The sequence below is a fragment of the Leuresthes tenuis genome, unplaced genomic scaffold (genome assembly GCF_036924035.1).
Source record: "Leuresthes tenuis unplaced genomic scaffold, fLeuTen1.0.hap1 SCAF_18, whole genome shotgun sequence".
In the NCBI taxonomy this organism is placed as follows: Eukaryota; Metazoa; Chordata; class Actinopteri; order Atheriniformes; family Atherinopsidae; genus Leuresthes; species Leuresthes tenuis.
In genome coordinates this window covers 29422104-29442839 of record NW_027325372.1, presented here as the reverse complement: position 1 = coordinate 29442839, position 20736 = coordinate 29422104, and the positions used below count along the sequence as shown (strand labels likewise).

At 43.1% G+C, this 20736-nt stretch overlaps 2 non-coding genes across 2 annotated transcripts; both read left to right on the top strand.

Moving 5' to 3' along the window:
- Nucleotides 1–19539: 19539 nt before the first annotated feature.
- LOC140275755 (U5 spliceosomal RNA) lies at nt 19540–19653 on the top strand. The gene has a single exon (XR_011908473.1). It is a non-coding gene; the product is annotated as a U5 spliceosomal RNA (small nuclear RNA).
- A 308-nt stretch (nt 19654–19961) lies between these two features.
- On the top strand, nt 19962–20145 carry LOC140275995 (U2 spliceosomal RNA). Its single transcript, XR_011908689.1, has one exon. It is a non-coding gene; the product is annotated as a U2 spliceosomal RNA (small nuclear RNA).
- The last annotated feature ends 591 nt before the right edge of the window (nt 20146–20736 follow it).

The following is a 20736-nucleotide window of genomic DNA, read 5'->3' as shown; positions in this document are numbered from 1 at the left end:
GAGTGAAGGAATTGATTTTATAGATAAAATCCCAAATCATGCAGAACTCCTCAAAAGGGGCGTATGGCTTAATCACAAGTGTGGCTCTTTCTCATTCAGGGTAGTATGAGGAAGTTTATGCTTGAAATATATGTAGAAATGGGTACATATGAAGGACAAAGCAGTGTTAACTTAGTTTGAGTGAAGGAATTCATTTTATACATAAAATCCCAAATCATGCAGAACGTATGAAAAGAAGCTTATTCTCGGATTCCTGATCCTTCAGTTTTGCTCTTTCTTCTACTGCAAAATACAATGTTGTTCTTTGTTGAAGTCGATCTAGACATTGATAAATATGAAGGAAAAAGCCGTTTTAACTTGGTTTGAGTGAATGAATTAATTTCATACATAAAATCCGAAATCGTGCAGAACTCATGAAAATAAGCTTATTCTCGGATTCCTAAAACTTTTGATTTGCTCTTTCTTTTATTGCAAAGTACAACGTTGTTTTTTTGTTTAAATCTATCGAGACATTGATAAATATGAAGGTAAAAGCCGTTTTAACATAGTTTGAGAGAAGGAATTAATTTTATAGATAAAATCCCAAATCATGCAGAACTCCTCAAAAGGGAGGTATGGCTTAATCACAAGTGTGGCTCTTTCTCATTCAGGGTAATATGAGGAAGTTTATGCTTGAAATATATGTAGAAATTGGTACATATGAAGGACAAAGCAGTGTTAACTTAGTTTGCGTGAAGAAATTCATTTTATACATAAAATCCGAAATCGTGCAGAACTCATGAAAATAAGCTTATTCTCGGATTCCTAAAACTTTTGATTTGCACTTTCTTTTACTGCAAAGTACAACGTTGTTTTTTGTTGAAATCTATCTAGACATTGATAAATACCAGCCGAAACTCTGCTGCCGCTTTTGATAATTTAGGGTTGGGCATTCTTACCTTTTCTTACCCGCTTTTTACAAATTATGATCTTACATTCACACCTACTTGCAGTCGAACACTTTCTCATCCACTTATGATCATGTGCGGTTGGGCTTTCGCACCTTTTCTTACCAATTTTTCAGTAATTATGGGTGGACATTCAGACCTTCTTGCAGCCGAAAACCTCCGCTCCTCTTTTGATCATACATTGTCGGGCATTCACACCTTGTCTTACCCGCTTTTTACAAACTTTAGTCGGACATTAAAACCTTCTTGCAGCTGAACCACCTCCGCTCCCTGTTTTGATCATATATGGTCTGGCAATAGTACCTTTTCTTACCCGTTTGTGAGTAATTATGGCTGGACATTCACACCTTCTTGCAGCCGAACACAACCTCTCCCACTTTTGATGATATATGGTCCGGCATTCTTACCTTTTCTAACACATTTTTCAGCAATTATGGTCGGACATTCACACCTACTCACAGACGAACACCTCCGCTCCCACATTTGATAGTGTATAGTCGGGCATTCTCACCCTTTCTCATCAGCTTTTTTTTAAATTATGATCTGATATTCACACCTACTTGCAGTCGAACAGCTCTGCTCCCGCTTTTGATTATGTTTGGTTGGATATTCGAACCTTTTCTTAACTTCTTTTTACATATTTTGGTTGGACGTTCACACCTTCTTGTAGCTGAACACTTCCACTCCTGCTTTTGATGATGTATGGTTGGGCATTCACACCTTGCAGCTGAACACCTCCTATCCCACTTATGATCATGTGCGGTTTGATTTTCGAAAAGTTTCTTTCATGTTTTCTAGCAATTATTGATGGACATGTAGACCTTCTTGCAGCTGAACACCTCCGCTCCCGCTTTTGATCATACATTGTCAGGCATTCGCACCTTGTCTTAACCACTTTTTACAAACTTTAGTCGAACAGTCACACCTTTTTGCAGCCGAACACCACCTCTACCGCTTTTGATGATGTATGGTCCAGCATTCTTACCTTTTCTAACACATTCTTCAGCAATTATGGTCGGACATTCACACCTACTCAGAGCCGAACACCTCCGCTCCCGCATTTGATGGTCTATAGTCGGGCATTCTACAGCGGAAAAGACTCATTCTTATGTTTGGTTAGATATTCGAACCTTTTCTTAACTGCTTTTTACAAACTTTGGTCGGACGTTCACAATATCTTGAAGCCGAACACCTCCGCTTCCGCTTTTGATGGTGTATAATCGGGCATACGAACCTTTTCTTACCCGCTTTTTACAAACCAAGGTTGGACTTTCACACCTTCTCTTAGCTGAACAACTCAACTCCCTCTTTTGATTGTGTACAGTCGGGTAATTTAACCTTTTCTTACCCGCTTTTTACCATCTATGGTCGGACATTCACACCGTCTTACAGCGGAACACCTCCGCTCCCTCTTTTGATGATGTATGGTTAGGCATTCGCACCTTTTCTTACCCATTTTTCAGTAAATATGGGTAGGCATTCAAACCTTCTTGCAGCTGAACACCTCCTCTCCTGCTTATGATCATTTGCAGATTGATATTCGAAAATTTTCTTTCATGTTTTCTAGCAATTATTGATGGACATTCAGACCGTCTTGCAGCTGAACACCTCCGCTCCCACTTTTGATGGTGTATAGTCGGGCTTTCGAGCCTTTTCTTCCCCGGTTTTTACAAATTATGGTTGGACATTCAGACCTTCTTGCAGCCGAAAACCTCCACTCTCTCTTTTGATCATACATTGTCGGGCATTCGCACCTTTTCTTACCCGCTTTTTACAAACCATGGTCGGACTTTCACACCTTCTTGTAGCCGAACAACTCCGCTCCCGCTATTGATTGTGTACAGTCGGGTATTTTAACCTTTTCTTACCCGCTTTTTACCAACTATTGTTGGACATTCACACCGTCTTACAGCGGAACACCTCCGCTCCCTCTTTTGATGGTGTATGTTCGGGCACTCGAACCTTTTCTTACCCGCTTTTTACAAACTATGGTCAGACATTCAAACCTTCTTGTAGCCGAACACATCCACTCCTGCTTTTAATGATGGGTATTCAAACCTACTTGTTGCCCGCTTTTCATTAATTATGGGTGGACATACACACCTTGTCGCAGCCAAACACCTCCGCTCCCTGTTTTGATCATGTATGATTGGACATTCGCACCTTTTCTCACCCGCTTTTTACTATGGTCGGCCATTCACAGCTTCCTCTCCACCATACTTGTATGGTGGGATATTCACACCCACTTGCATCCGAAGACCTCCGCCCCCACTTTTGTTGATATTTAGTCGGTCATTCGCAGCTTACCCGCTTTTGGCAAACTATGGCCTTCTTGCAGCCAAACACCTCTGATCTCGTTTTTGATGATGTAAGGTTGGGCATTCAGACCTTGCTTCACCTGCTTTTCACCAAATATAGTCGAACAGTCACACCTTCTTGCAGCCGAACACTTCTGCTCCACCTTTTAGTGTTCTATGGGGTATTCACACCTTTTTTTTCACCGCATTTTATTGATTATGGTTGGAAATTCTCACCCACTCTTATCCGAAGACCTCTCCTCCTGCTTTTGTTAATATATAGTCGGGCATTCAAACCTTTTCTTACCCGCTTTTTACAAATTATGGTCCAACATTCACACCTACTTGCAGCCGAACACCTCCGCTCCCGCTTTTGATGGTGTATAGTTGGGCTTTCGAGCCTTTTCTTCCCCGGTTTTCACAAATTATGGTTGTACATTCAGACCTTGCAGCCGAAAACCTCCGCTCCCTCATTTGATCATACATTGTCAGGCATTCGCACCTTGTCTTACCCGCTTTTTATAAACTTTAGTCAGACATTCACACCTTGCAGCTGAACCACCTCCGCTCCCTGTTTTGATAATGTATGGTCTGGCAATACTACTTTTTCTTACCGGTTTGTGAGTAATTATGGCTGGACATTCACACCTACTTGCAGCCGAACACCACTTTTCCCGCTTTTGATGATGTATGGTCCGGCATTCTAGTCTTTTCTAACACATTTTTCAGCAATTATGGTTTGACATTCACACCTACTCACAGCCGAACACTTCTGCTCCCGCATTTGATGGTGTATAGTCGGGCATTCTCACCCTTTCTCATCAGCTTTTTGCAAATTATGATCTGACATTCACACCTACTTGCAGTCGAACAGCTCTGCTCCCGCTTTTGATTATGTTTGGTTGGATATTCGAAACTTTTCTTCACTGCTTTTTACAAACTTTGGTCGGACGTTCACACCTTCTTGCAGCCGAACACCTCCGCTTCCGCTTTTGATGGTATATATTCGCACATTCGAACCTTTTCTTACCCGCTTTTTACAAACCATGGTTGGACTTTCACACCTTCTTGTAGCCGAAAAACTCCGCTCCCGCTATTGATTGTGTACAGTCGGGTATTTTAACCTTTTCTTACCCGCTTTTTACCAACTATTGTTGGACATTCACACCGTCTTACAGCGGAACACCTCCGCTCCCTCTTTTGATGGTGTATGTCCGGGCATTCGAACCTTTTCTTACCCGCATTTTACGAACTATGGTCGGACATTCAAACCTTCTTTTAGCCGAACACATCCACTCCTACTTTTGATGATGTATGGTTGAGCATTCGCACCTTTTCTTACCCATTTTTTACAAACTATGGTCGGACATTCACACCTTCTTGCAGCTGAACACCTCCGCTCCCGCTTTTGATGATGTATAGTCGGGCTTTCGAGCCTTTTCTTCCCCGGTTTTTACAAAATTATTGTTGGACATTCAGACCTTCTTGCAGCCGAAAACCTCCGCTCCCTCTTTTGATCATACATTGTCGGGCATTCGCACCTTCTCTTACCCGCTTTTTACAAACCAGGGTCGGACTTTCACACCTTTTAGTAGCCGAACAACTCCGCTCCCGCTATTGATTGTGTACAGTCGGGTATTTTCACCTTTTCTTACCCGCTTTTTACCAACTATGGTCAGACATTCACACCTTCTTACAGTGGAACACCTCCGCTCCCTCTTTTGATGGTGTATGTTCGGGCATTCTAACCTTTTCTTACCCGCTTTTTACAAACTATGGTCGGACATTAAAACCTTCTTGTAGCCGAACACATCCACTCCTGCTTTTGATGATGTATGGTTGGGCATTCGTACCTTTTCTTACCCATTTTGCAGTAATTATGGGTGGACATTCACACCTTTTTGCATTTTAACACCTCCTCTCCCACTTATGATCATGTGCGGTTTGATATTCGAAAATTTACTTTCTTGTTTTAAAGCAATTATTGATGGACATTCAGACCTTCTTGCAGCTGAACACCTCCGCTCTAGCTGTTGATGGTGTATAGTCGGGCTTTCGAGCCTTTTCTTCCCAGATTTTTCAGTAATTATGGGTGGACATTCAGACCTTCTTGCAGCCGAAAACCTCCGCTCCTCTTTTGATCATACATTGTCGGGCATTCACACCTTGTCTTACCCGCTTTTTACAAACTTTAGTCGGACATTAAAACCTTCTTGCAGCTGAACCACCTCCGCTCCCTGTTTTGATCATATATGGTCTGGCAATAGTACCTTTTCTTACCCGTTTGTGAGTAATTATGGCTGGACATTCACACCTTCTTGCAGCCGAACACAACCTCTCCCACTTTTGATGATATATGGTCCGGCATTCTTACCTTTTCTAACACATTTTTCAGCAATTATGGTCGGACATTCACACCTACTCACAGACGAACACCTCCGCTCCCACATTTGATAGTGTATAGTCGGGCATTCTCACCCTTTCTCATCAGCTTTTTTTTAAATTATGATCTGATATTCACACCTACTTGCAGTCGAACAGCTCTGCTCCCGCTTTTGATTATGTTTGGTTGGATATTCAAACATTTTCTAAATGCTTTTTACAAACTTTGGTCGGACGTTCACACCGTCTTGCAGCCGAACACCTCCGCTTCCGCTTTTGATGGTATATAGTTGGGCATTCGCACCTTTTTTTTACCCATTTTTTAGGTATTATGGGTGGACATTCACACCTTCTTGCAGCCGAACACCTCCTCTCCCACTTATGATCATGTGTGGTTTGATTTTCGAAAATTTTCTTTCATGTTTTCTAGCAATTATTGATGGACATTTAGACCTTCTTACAGCTGAACACCACCTCTCCCGATTGTGATGATGTATGGACCGGCATTTTTACCTTTTCTAACACATTTTTCAGCAATTATGGTTGGAGATTCACACCTACTCACAGCCGAATAACTCCGCTACCGCATTTGATGGTGTATAGTCGGGCATTCTCACCCTTTCTCATCAGCTTTTTGCAAATTATGATCTGACATTCACACCTACTTCCAGTTGAACAGCTCTGCTCCCGCTTTTGATTATGTTTGGTTAGATATTCGAACCTTTTCTTAACTGCTTTTTACAAACTTTGGTCGGACGTTCACAATATCTTGCAGCCGAACACCTCCGCTTCCGCTTTTGATGGTGTATATTCGGGCATACGAACCTTTTCTTACCCGCTTTTTACAAACCAAGGTCGGACTTTCACACCTTCTCTTAGCTGAACAACTCCGCTCCCTCTTTTGATTGTGTACAGTCGGGTAATTTAACCTTTTCTTACCCGCTTTTTCCCATCTATGGTCGGACATTCACACCGTCTTACAGCGGAACACCTCCGCTCCCTCTTTTGATGATGTATGGTTAGGCATTCGCACCTTTTCTTACCCATTTTTCAGGAATTATGGGTAGACATTCACACCTTCTTGCAGCTGAACACCTCCTCTTCCGCTTATGATCATGTGCAGTTTGATATTCGAAAATTTTCTTTCATGTTTTCTAGCAATTATTGATGGACATTCAGACCGTCTTGCAGCTGAACACCTCCGCTCCCACTTTTTGATGGTGTATAGTCGGGCTTTCGAGCCTTTTCTTCCCCGGTTTTTACAAATTATGGTTGGACATTCAGACCTTCTTGTAGCCGAAAACCTCCGCTCCCTCTTTTGATCATACATTGTCGGGCATTCGCACCTTCTCTTACCCGCTTTTTACAAACCATGGTCGGACTTTCACACCTTTTAGTAGCCGAACAACTCGGCTCCCGCTATTGATTGTGTACAGTCGGGTATTTTAACCTTTTCTTACCCGCTTTTTACCAACTATGGTCGGACATTCACACCGTCTTACAGCGGAACACCTCCGCTCCCTCTTTTGATGATGTATGGTTAGGCATTCGCACCTTTTCTTACCCATTTTTCAGTAATTATGGGTAGACATTCACACCTTCTTGCAGCTGAACACCTCCTCTCCCGCTCATGATCATGTGCAGTTTGATATTCGAAAATTTTCTTTCATGTTTTCTAGCAATTATTGATGGACATTCAGACCGTCTTGCAGCTGAACACCTCCGCTCCCACTTTTGATGGTGTATAGTCGGGCTTTCGAGCCTTTTCTTCCCCGTTTTTACAAATTATGGTTGGACATTCAGACCTTCTTGCAGCCAAAAACCTCCACTCCCTCTTTTGATCATACATTGTCGGGCATTCGCACCTTTTCTTACCCGCTTTTTACAAACCATGGTCGGACTTTCACACCTTTTAGTAGCCGAACAACTCCGCTCCCGCTATTGATTGTGTACAGTCGGGTATTTTAACCTTTTCTTACCCGCTTTTTACCAACTATGGTTGGACCTTCACACCTTCTTACAGCAGAACACCTCCGCTCCCTGTTTTGATTATGTATGGTTTGACATTCGCACCTTCTCTCACCCGCCTTTTACTATGGTCGGCCATTCACAGCTTCCTCTCCACCATACTTGTATGGTGGGATATTCACTCACCCACCTGCATCCGAAGACCTCCGCCCCCACTTTTGTTGATATTTAGTCGGTCATTCGCACCTTACCCGCTTTTGGCAAACTATGGCCTTCTTGCAGCCAAACACCTCTGATCTCGCTTTTGATGATGTAAGGTTGGGCATTCAGACCTTGCTTCACCTGCTTTTCACCAAATATAGTCGGACATTCACACCTTCTTGCAGCCGAACACTTCCGCTCCACCTTTTAGTGTTCTATCACACCTTTTTTTCACCGCATTTTATACATTATGGTTGGAAATTTTCAACCACTCTGATCCGAAGACCTCTCCTCCCGCTTTTGTTAATATATTTGAACTTTAGTCGGACATTCAAACCTTCTTGCAGCTGAACCACCTCCGCTCCCTGTTTTGATCATATATGGTCTGGCAATACTACCTTTTCTTACCCGTTTGTGAGTAATTATGGCTGGACATTCACACCTACTTGCAGCCGAACACCTCCTCTCCTGCTTATGATCATGTGCAGATTGATATTCGAAAATTTTCTTTCATGTTTTCTAGCAATTATTGATGGACATTCAGACCGTCTTGAAGCTGAACACCTCCGCTCCCACTTTTGATGGTGTATAGTTGGGCTTTCGAGCCTTTTCTTCCCCGGTTTTTACAAATTATGGTTGGACATTCAGACCTTCTTGCAGCCGAAAACCTCCACTCCCGCTTTTGATCATACATTGTCGGGCATTCGCACCTTTTCTTACCCGCTTTTTACAAACCATGGTCGGACTTTCACACCTTCTTGTAGCCGAACAACTCCGCTCCCGCTATTGATTGTGTACAGTCGGGAATTTTAAACTTTTCTTACCCGCTTTTTACCAACTATTGTTTGACATTCACACCGTCTTACAGCGGAACACCTCCGCTCCCTCTTTTGATGGTGTATGTTCGGGCACTCAAACCTTTTCTTACCCGCTTTTTACAAACTATGGTCAGACATTCAAACCTTCTTGTAGCCGAACACATCCACTCCTGCTTTTGATGATGGGTATTCAAACCTACTTGTTGCCCCCTTTTCAATAATTATGGGTGGACATACACACCTTGTCGCAGCCAAACACCTCCGCTCCCTGTGTTGATCATGTATGATTGGACATTCGCAACTTTTCTCACCCGCTTTTTACTATGGTCGGCCATTCACAGCTTCCTCTCCACCATACTTGTATGGTGGGATATTCACACCCACTTGCATCCGAAGACCTCCGCCCCCACTTTTGTTGATATTTAGTCGGTCATTCGCAGCTTACCCGCTTTTGGCAAACTATGGCCTTCTTGCATTCAAACACCTCTGATCTCGGTTTTGATTTTGTAAGGTTGGGCATTCAGACCTTGCTTCACCTGCTTTTCACCAAATATAGTCGAACAGTCACACCTTCTTGCAGCCGAACACTTCTGCTCCACCTTTTAGTGTTCTATGGGGTATTCACACCTTTTTTTTCACCACATTTTATTGATTATGGTTGGAAATTCTCACCCACTCTTATCCGAAGACCTCTCCTCCTGCTTTTGTTAATATATAGTCGGGCATTCAAACCTTTTCTTACCCGCTTTTTACAAATTATGGTTGAACATTCACACCTACTTGCAGCCGAACACCTCCGCTCCCGCTTTTGATGGTGTATAGTCGGGCTTTCGAGCCTTTTCTTCCCCGGTTTTTACAAATTATGGTTGTACATTCAGACCTTGCAGCCGAAAACCTCCGCTCCCTCATTTGATCATACATTGTCAGGCATTCGCACCTTGTCTTACCCGCTTTTTATAAACTTTAGTCAGACATTCACACCTTGCAGCTGAACCACCTCCGCTCCCTGTTTTGATAATGTATGGTCTGGCAATACTACCTTTTCTTACCGGTTTGTGAGTAATTATGGCTGGACATTCACACCTACTTGCAGCCGAACACCACTTTTCCCGCTTTTGATGATGTATGGTCCGGCATTCTAGTCTTTTCTAACACATTTTTCAGCAATTATGGTTTGACATTCACACCTACTCACAGCCGAACACTTCCGCTCCTGCATTTGATGGTGTATAGTCGGGCATTCTCACCCTTTCTCATCAGCTTTTTGCAAATTATGATCTGACATTCACACCTACTTGCAGTCGAACAGCTCTGCTCCCGCTTTTGATTATGTTTGGTTGGATATTCGAAACTTTTCTTCACTGCTTTTTACAAACTTTGGTCGGACGTTCACACCTTCTTGCAGCCGAACACCTCCACTTCCGCTTTTGATGGTATATATTCGGACATTCGAACCTTTTCTTACCCGCTTTTTACAAACCATGGTCGGACTTTCACACCTTCTTGTAGCCGAACAACTCCGCTCCCGCTATTGATTGTGTACAGTCGGGTATTTTAACCTTTTCTTACCCGCTTTTTACCAACTATTGTTGGACATTCACACCGTCTTACAGCGGAACACCTCCGCTCCCTCTTTTGATGGTGTATGTTCGGGCATTCGAACCTTTTCTTACCCGCATTTTACGAACTATGGTCGGACATTCAAACCTTCTTTTAGCCGAACACATCCACTCCTGCTTTTGATGATGTATGGTTGAGCATTCGCACCTTTTCTTACCCATTTTTTACAAACTATGGTCGGACATTCACACCTTCTTGCAGCTGACCACCTCCTCTCCCGCTTATGATGATGTGTGGTTTGATATTCGAAAATTTTCTTTCATGTTTTCGAGCAATTATTGATGGACATTCAGACCTTCTTGCAGCTGAACACCTCCGCTCCCGCTTTTGATGATGTATAGTCGGGCTTTCGAGCCTTTTCTTCCCCGGTTTTTACAAAATTATTGTTGGACATTCAGACCTTCTTGTAGCCGAAAACCTCCGCTCCCTCTTTTGATCATACATTGTCGGGCATTCGCACCTTCTCTTACCCGCTTTTTACAAACCAGGGTCAGACTTTCACTCCTTTTAGTAGCCGAACAACTCCGCTCCCGCTATTGATTGTGTACAGTCGGGTATTTTCACCTTTTCTTACCCGCTTTTTACCAACTATGGTCAGACATTCACACCTTCTTACAGTGGAACACATCCACTCCTGCTTTTGATGATGTATGGTTGGGCATTCGTACCTTTTCTTACCCATTTTGCAGTAATTATGGGTGGACATTCACACCTTTTTGCATTTTAACACCTCCTCTCCCGCTTATGATCATGTGCGGTTTGATATTCGAAAATTCTCTTCCATGTTTTCTAGCAATTATTGATGGACATTCAGACCTTCTTGCAGCTGAACACCTCCGCTCTAGCTGTTGATGGTGTATAGTCGGGCTTTCGAGCCTTTTCTTCCCCGATTTTTACAAATTATGGATGGACATTCAGACCTTCTTTCAGCCGAAAACCTCTGCTCCCTCTTTTGATCTTACATTGTCGGGCATTCGCACCTTTTCTTACCTGCTTTTTACAATTCATGGTCGGACTTTCACACCTTTTAGTAGCGGAACAACTCTGCTCCCGCTATTGATTGTGTACAATAGGGTATTTTAACCTTTTCTTACCTGCTTTTTGCCAATTATGGTTGGACATTCACACCTTCTTACAGCGGAACACCTCCGCTCCCTCCTTTGATGGTGTATGTTCGGGCATTCGAACCTTTTCTTACCCGCTTTTTACAAACTATGGTCAGACATTCAAACCTTCTTGTAGCCGAACACATCCACTCCTGCTTTTGATGATGGGTATTCAAACCTACTTGTTGCCCACTTTTCATTAATTATGGGTGGACATACACACCTTGTCGCAGCCAAACACCTCCGCTCCCTGTTAGGATCATGTATGGTTGGGCATTCGTACCTTTTCTTACCCATTTTGCAGTAATTATGGGTGGACATTCACACCTTCTTGCATTTGAACACCTCCTCTCCCGCTTATGATCATGTGCGGTTTGATATTCGAAAATTCTCTTCCATGTTTTCTAGCAATTATTGATGGACATTCAGACCTTCTTGCAGCTGAACACCTCCGCTCCAGCTGTTGATGGTGTATAGTCGGGCTTTCGAGCCTTTTCTTCCCAGATTTTTACAAAATATGGATGGACATTCAGACCTTGTTTCAGCCGAAAACCTCTGCTCCCTCTTTTGATCATACATTGTCGGGCATTCGCACCTTTTCTTACCAGCTTTTTACAAACCATGGTCGGACATTCACACCTTCTTGCAGCCGAACACTTCCGCTCCACCTTTTAGTGTTCTATCACACCTTTTTTTTCACCGCATTTTATACCTTATGGTTGGAAATTTTCAACCACTTTCATCCGAAGACCTCTCCTCCCGCTTTTGTTAATATATTTGAAATTTAGTTTGACATTCAAACCTTCTTGCAGCTGAACCACCTCCGCTCCCTGTTTTGATCATATATGGTCTGGCAATACTACCTTTTCTTACCCGTTTGTGAGTAATTATGGCTGGACATTCACACCTACTTGCAGCCGAACACAACCTCTCTCGCTTTTGATGATGTATGGACCGGCATTTTTACCTTTTCTAACACATTTTTCAGCAATTATGGTCGGAGATTCACACCTACTCACAGCCGAACAACTCCGCTCCCGCATTTGATGATGTATAGTCTGGCATTCTCACCCTTTCTCATCAGCTTTTTGCAAATTATGATCTGACATTCACACCTACTTGCAGTCGAACAGCTCTGCTCCCGCTTTTGATTATGTTTGGTTGGATATTCGAACCTTTTCTTAACTTCTTTTTACATATTTTGGTTGGACGTTCACACCTTCTTGTAGCCGAACACTTCCACTCCTGCTTTTGATGATGTATGGTTGGGCATTCACACCTTTTTTTTGCCCATTTTTCAGGAATTATGGGTGGACATTCACACCTTCTTGCAGCTGAACACCTCCTCTCCCGCTTATGATCATGTGCGGTTTGATTTTCGAAAAGTTTCTTTCATGTTTTCTAGCAATTATTGATGGACATGTAGACCTTCTTGCAGCTGAACACCTCCGCTCCCGCTTTTGATCATACATTGTCAGGCATTCGCACCTTGTCTTACCCACTTTTTACAAACTTTAGTCGAACAGTCACACCTTTTTGCAGCCGAACACCACCTCTACCGCTTTTGATGATGTATGGTCCAGCATTCTTACCTTTTCTAACACATTCTTCAGCAATTATGGTCGGACATTCACACCTACTCAGAGCCGAACACCTCCGCTCCCGCATTTGATGGTCTATAGTCGGGCATTCTACAGCGGAAAAGACTCATTCTTATGTTTGGTTAGATATTCGAACCTTTTCTTAACTGCTTTTTACGAACTTTTGTCGGACGTTCACAATATCTTGCAGCCGAACACCTCCGCTTCCGCTTTTGATGGTGTATATTCGGGCATACGAACCTTATCTTACCCGCTTTTTACAAACCAAGGTCGGACTTTCACACCTTCTCGTAGCTGAACAACTCCGCTCCCTCTTTTGATTGTGTACAGTCGGGTATTTTAACCTTTTCTTACCCGCTTTTTACCATCTATGGTTGGACATTCACACCGTCTTACAGCGGAACACCTCCGCTCCCTCTTTTGATGATGTATGGTTAAGCATTCGCACCTTTTCTTACCCATTTTTCAGTAATTAAGGTTAGACATTCACACCTTCTTGCAGCTGAACACCTCCTCTCCTGCTTATGATCATGTGCAGTTTGATATTCGAAAATTTTCTTTCATGTTTTCTAGCAATTATTGATGGACATTCAGACCGTCTTGAAACTGAACACCTCCGCTCCCACTTTTGATGGTGTATAGTCGGGCTTTCGAGCCTTTTCTTCCCCGGTTTTTACAAATTATGGTTGGACATTCAGACCTTCTTGCAGCCGAAAACCTCCACTCCCTCTTTTGATCATACATTGTCGGGCATTCGCACCTTTTCTTACCCGCTTTTTACAAACCATGGTCGGACTTTCACACCTTCTTGTAGCCGAACAACTCCGCTCCCGCTATTGATTGTGTACAGTCGGGTATTTTAACCTTTTCTTACCCGCTTTTTACCAACTATTGTTGGACATTCACACCGTCTTACAGCGGAACACCTCCGCTCCCTCTTTTGATGGTGTATGTTCGGGCACTCGAACCTTTTCTTACCCGCTTTTTACATGGTCAGACATTCAAAGCTTCTTGTAGCCGAACACATCCACTCCTGCTTTTGATGATGGGTATTCAAACCTACTTGTTGCCCGCTTTTCATTAATTATGGGTGGACATACAAACCTTGTCGCAGCCAAACACCTCCGCTCCCTGTTTTGATCATGTATGATTGGACATTCGCACCTTTTCTCACCCGCTTTTTACTATGGTCAGCCATTCACAGCTTCCTCTCCACCATACTTGTATGGTGGGATATTCACACCCACTTGCATCCGAAGACCTCCGCCCCCACTTTTGTTGATATTTAGTCGGTCATTCGCAGCTTACCCGCTTTTGGCAAACTATGGCCTTCTTGCAGCCAAACACCTCTGATCTCGTTTTTGATGATGTAAGGTTGGGCATTCAGACCTTGCTTCACCTGCTTTTCACCAAATATAGTCGAACAGTCACACCTTCTTGCAGCCGAACACTTCTGCTCCACCTTTTAGTGTTCTATGGGGTATTCACACCTTTTTTTTCACCGCATTTTATTGATTATGGTCTGAAATTCTCACCCACTCTTATCCGAAGACCTCTCCTCCTGCTTTTGTTAATATATAGTCGGGCATTCAAACCTTTTCTTACCCGCTTTTTACAAATTATGGTCGAACATTCACACCTACTTGCAGCCGAACACCTCCGCTCCCGCTTTTGATGGTGTATAGTATTCTTACCTTTTCTAACACATTTTTCAGCAATTATGGTCGGACATTCACACCTACTCACAGCTGGACACCTCCGCTCCCGCTTTTGATCATACAATGTCGGGACATCGCTCCTTGTCTTACCAGCTTTTTACAAACTTTAGTCGAACATTCACACCTTCTTGCAGCTGAACACCTCCGCTCCCGCTTTTGATGATGTATAGTCGGGCTTTCGAGCCTTTTCTTACCCGGTTTTTACAAATTATGGTTGTACATTCAGACCTTGCAGCCGAAAACCTCCGCTCCCTCATTTGATCATACATTGTCAGGCATTCGCACCTTGTCTTACCCGCTTTTTGTAAACTTTAGTCAGACATTCACACCTTGCAGCTGAACCACCTCCGCTCCCTGTTTTGATAATGTATGGTCTGGCAATACTACCTTTTCTTACCGGTTTGTGAGTAATTATGGCTGGACATTCACACCTACTTGCAGCCGAACACCACTTTTCCCGCTTTTGATGATGTATGGTCCGGCATTCTAGTCTTTTCTAACACATTTTTCAGCAATTATGGTTTGACATTCACACCTACTCACAGCCGAACACTTCCGCTCCCGCATTTGATGGTGTATAGTCGGGCATTCTCACCCTTTCTCATCAGCTTTTTGCAAATTATGATCTGACATTCACACCTACTTGCAGTCGAACAGCTCTGCTCCCGCTTTTGATTATGTTTGGTTGGATATTCGAAAACTTTTCTTCACTGCTTTTTACAAACTTTGGTCGGACGTTCACACCTTCTTGCAGCCGAACACCTCCGCTTCCGCTTTTGATGGTATATATTCGGGCATTCGAACCTTTTCTTACCCGCTTTTTACAAACAATGGTCGGACTTTCACACCTTCTTGTAGCCGAACAACTCCGCTCCCGCTATTGATTGTGTACAGTCGGGTATTTTAACCTTTTCTTACCCGCTTTTTACCAACTATTGTTGGACATTCACACCGTCTTACAGCGGAACACCTCCGCTCCCTCTTTTGATGGTGTATGTTCGAGCATTCGAACCTTTTCTTACCCGCATTTTACGAACTATGGTCGGACATTCAAACCTTCTTTTAGCCGAACACATCCACTCCTGCTTTTTATGATGTATGGTTGAGCATTCGCACCTTTTCTTACCCATTTTTTACAAACTATGGTCGGACATTCACACCTTCTTGCAGCTGAACACCTCTCCCGCTTATGATGATGTGTGGTTTGATATTCGAAAATTTTCTTTCATGTTTTCTAGCAATTATTGATGGACATTCAGACCTTCTTGCAGCTGAACACCTCCGCTCCCGCTTTTGATGATGTATAGTCGGGCTTTCGAGCCTTTTCTTCCCCGGTTTTTACAAAATTATTGTTGGACATTCAGACCTTCTTGCAGCCGAAAACATCTGCTCCCTCTTTTGATCATACATTGTCGGGCATTCGCACCTTCTCTTACCCGCTTTTTACAAACCAGGGTCGGACTTTCACACCTTTTAGTAGCCGAACAACTCCGCTCCCGCTATTGATTGTGTACAGTCGGGTATTTTCACCTTTTCTTACCCGCTTTTTACCAACTATGGTCAGACATTCACACCTTCTTACAGTGGAACACCTCCGCTCCCTCTTTTGATGGTGTATGTTCGGGCATTCGAACCTTTTCTTACCTGCTTTTTACAAACTATGGTCGGACATTAAAACCTTCTTGTAGCCGAACACATCCACTCCTGCTTTTGATGATGTATGGTTGGGCATTCGTACCTTTTCTTACCCATTTTGCAGTAATTATGGGTGGACATTCACACCTTTTTGCATTTTAACACCTCCTCTCCTCTTATGATCATGTGCGGTTTGATATTCGAAAATTCTCTTCCATGTTTTCTAGCAATTATTGATGGACATTCAGACCTTCTTGCAGCTGAACACCTCCGCTCCAGCTGTTGATGGTGTATAGTCGGGCTTTCGAGCCTTTTCTTCCCCGATTTTTACAAATTATGGATGGACATTCAGACCTTCTTTCAGCCGAAAACCTCCGCTCCCTCCTTTGATGGTGTATGTTCGGGCTTTCGAACCTTTTCTTACCCGCTTTTTACAAACTATGGTCAGACATTCAAACCTTCTTGTAGCCGAAAACATCCACTCCTGCTTTTGATGATGGGTATTCAAACCTACTTGTTGCCCGCTTTTCATTAATTATGGGTGGACATACACACCTTGTCGCAGCCAGACACCTCCGCTCCCTGTTAGGATCATGTATGGTTGGGCATTCGTACCTTTTCTTACCCATTTTGCAGTAATTATGGGTGGACATTCACACCTTCTTGCATTTGAACACCTCCTCTCCCGCTTATGATCATGTGCGGTTTGATATTCGAAAATTCTCTTCCATGTTTTCTAGCAATTATTGATGGACATTCAGACCTTCTTGCAGCTGAACACCTCCGCTCCAGCTGTTGATGGTGTATAGTCGGGCTTTCGAGCCTTTTCTTCCCAGATTTTTACAAAATATGGATGGACATTCAGACCTTGTTTCAGCCGTAAACCTCCGCTCCCTCTTTTGATCATACATTGTCGGGCATTCGCACCTTTTCTTACCCGCTTTTTACAAACCATGGTCGGACTTTCACACCTTTTAGTAGCGGAACAACTCTGCTCCCGCTACTGATTGTGTACAATCGGGTATTTTAACCTTTTCTTACCTGCTTTTTGCCAACTATGGTCGGACATTCACACCTTCTTACAGCGGAACACCTCCGCTCCCTCCTTTGATGGTGTATGTTCGGGCATTCGAACCTTTTCTTACCCGCATTTTACAAACTATGGTCAGACATTCACACCTTCTTGCAGCCGAACACTTCCGCTCTACCTTTTAGTGTTCTATGGGGTATTCACACCTTTTTTTTCACCTCATTTTATAGATTATGGTTGTAAATTCTCACCCACTCTTATCCGAAGACCTCTCCTCCTGCTTTGGTTAATATATAGTCGGGCATTCTAACCTTTTCTTACCCGCTTTTTACAAATTATGGTCGAACATTCACACCTACTTGCAGCCGAACACCTCCGCTCCCGCTTTTGATGGTGTATAGTCTGGCTTTCGAGCCTTTTCTTCCCCGGTTTTTACAAATTATGGTTGGACATTCAGACCTTGCAGCCGAAAACCTCCGCTCCCTCTTTTGATCATACATTGTCAGGCATTCGCACCTACTTGCAGCCGAATACTTCCGCTCCACCTTTTAGTGATGTATGGTTGGCATTTGCACCTTTTCTTACCCTTTCTTACCCTACTGATTGCTTAAGATTAAGTTGTTTTTTCTCAAACTACAACATTTTTTTAATTGTTGAAACTTGATTTGAAGTGGATAAATAAGGAGGACAAACAGTTTTAAGTCAGGCTGATAGAAGGAATTAATTTTATAGCAAAATCTGTATTTCGTCATATGTCGAGAGATGCTTATTGCTGAAGAAGTTCTTTCTCATTCTACAAAGTACAACGTTGTTTATCGTTGAAACTTGATTAAACATGAATAAATATGAAGGACAAAGCAGTCTTAACTTGGTTAGAGTTAAGGAATTCGTTTTATAGGAGAATCCGAATTCGTGCATAACTCGTAAAATAGAGCTTATTTTCGGATTCCTGAAGAATGAGTCTGGTTCTTTCTCATAATACAAAGTTTGTTGTTTATTGTTGAAACTTCATCAGAAGTGAAGAAATAAATGAATGCCTATCAACAAATGTGGGATCTAAACTCTAGTGCTTCCTCTAAAATAATTTCCTTTCTCAATTCAGAAATGTGTGTGTGTAAGTCACAACACCCGTGACACCAAAACGGCTTTCTTTTCTCTCTTTTCTCTACACTCTGCACTGTGAGCACACACACCAAATCAGAAAGGCTTTTTTCTCTCTTTTCTACATTATGGACTGTGGGGACACAAAACCGTTCTCTCTTTTTTTTTTTGATTGTGTGCCAGGGCGTTGTCTCACGTATTAGATTATGCTTACGATACGAATGGGTTTATCAGTCACATCAGAATCCATACATACTGATCCTCCCGTAATAAAATGGTTGGATCTTATCAAACACACTTTTTAACAACCACAGTTAACAACCACAGTGAAGTGTCAAAGCCCAAACATGTAACATTCAACAGAACACTTACACAACACATTCAAATCAAACAGTCAGACAACATACAAGAACATATACCCCAGCCGGCATAGCTCCCTGCCTATTTTCGTACAGCACACTATGTGTGCGCACACCTTTATTCACAAACTCTTCAACTTATACTCTTTTACCAAAGCTGCTACAGCTCGATTGGCCGAATATCCTCAGATCCTATTTCGGTGAATTTGACATCTGCCTTACATGTAACAGATTAGCGGTTTAGCAGTTTTAATTTAGTTTGAGTGAAGGAATTCATTTTATAGCAAAATCCGAAATCGTGAAGAACTCATGAAAGTAAGCTTATTCTCGGATTCCTGAAACTTTAGATTTGCTCTTTCTTTTACTGCAAAGTACAACGTTGTTTTTTTGTTTGTTTAAATCTTTCTAGACATGGTAAATATGAAGGACAAAGCAGTTTTAACATAGTTTGAGTGAAGGAATTCATTTTATAGATAAAATCCCAAGAGTCTGCTGAGAAAAGAGAGTGAATGCGAAGTAGACTTTAACACGGCTCTGGGAGCGAGCCGAGTGTGGGCTAACCGGGAGAATTGCTTGAAAGAAACGCGACACCGAATGAGCGGATAGAACAAAGCCTCAATACGGTGTTCCCGTGGTGTTTTTGTTGCTGCCTTGTCGATTGCACAGGGGCAAGCGTTTCAACCAAGCAACGCTCACCATGGGGAAGGTGGCTATGGCAACTAGCCTGATGCCCTGCTCCCGCAGTGACGGATAATCGTACTCTGGTTTCTCTTCATAACATACAAGTCTTTCGCCTTTTACTAAAGACTTTCGTGGAGAGCAGCACTAATGAGTTGTTTCTATTTTTGGCAGGCTTTACCTTTGCGGGTGAAGCCCTTTCTGTCTTTGCAAAAGAAATCTTGTTACTGTGCAGAGTGACTTCTCTGAGTAGAGTCGCCTTACTTGTTGCGATTGTGCCGATGTTCGAAGCTGGAGTGCAAAGTTGTTGCTTGAATGGTACTTGCTGGAGCATGCGGGAGTGCAAAGTTATACCATTTAAAAGGGCTGAAGAGTGCTCAGTGCAGCGGGTGGGCGGAGGTGCAACGTGACACTCTGGCCACCTATGGCCATAAAAAGAACACTGCTACAAGTGCGCATTGTGCCAGCAAGGGCCCTCGGACCTGAAACAGTGGACAGTTATCGCTTCTCGGCCTTTTGGCTAAGATCAAGTGTAGTATCTGTTCTTATCAGTTTAATATGTCCTCTATACGAGGACAACATATTAAATGGATTTTTAAGAATAGGAGTTGAAAAAGAAGCTTGCTCCGTTCACTCCAAGCATCGACCCAGTACTGCAGTGCCGCTGGGAACGGTGCGCTCTTCTCTGCTCTTGTGAAAAAGCAAACAGCGGTGGAGGATGGAAGTTTCAGGGAGCCCAAGATTAAACTTTCTTTTAATCTGCTGAGAAAAGAGAGTGAATGCGAAGTAGTCTTTAACACAGCTCTGGGAGCGAGCCGAGTGTGGGCTAACCGGGAGAATTGCTTGAAAGAAACGCGACACCGAATGAGTGGTCAGAACAAAGCCTCAATACGGTGTTCCCGTGGTGTTTGTGGCTGCCTTGTCTTTTGCACAGAGTAAAAGACAAGGCAGCCATCGAATAGGGCCCGATTGTTCCTACTTGGTCAGCCGAGGAGCAAAGGGGGGGGGAGCAAGCGTCTCAACCAAGCAAATCTCACCAAGTAGGAACAATCGGGCCCTATTCGATGGCTGCAACACCTGAAAGAGATATTGATGCGAGACCCGATCAAAAGCTTTTTCAAAGTCTAAATTTAAGATGACAAGCCGGGTGTTTCTGTCTCTAGCGTAATCAATGATGTCTCCAATCAGTACGAGGCTGTCGGTGAGTTGTCTCTCTGAGATGGCACAAGCCTGGTCTGGGTGAATTACCTCCTCTAAAACAGAGGACATCAGTGT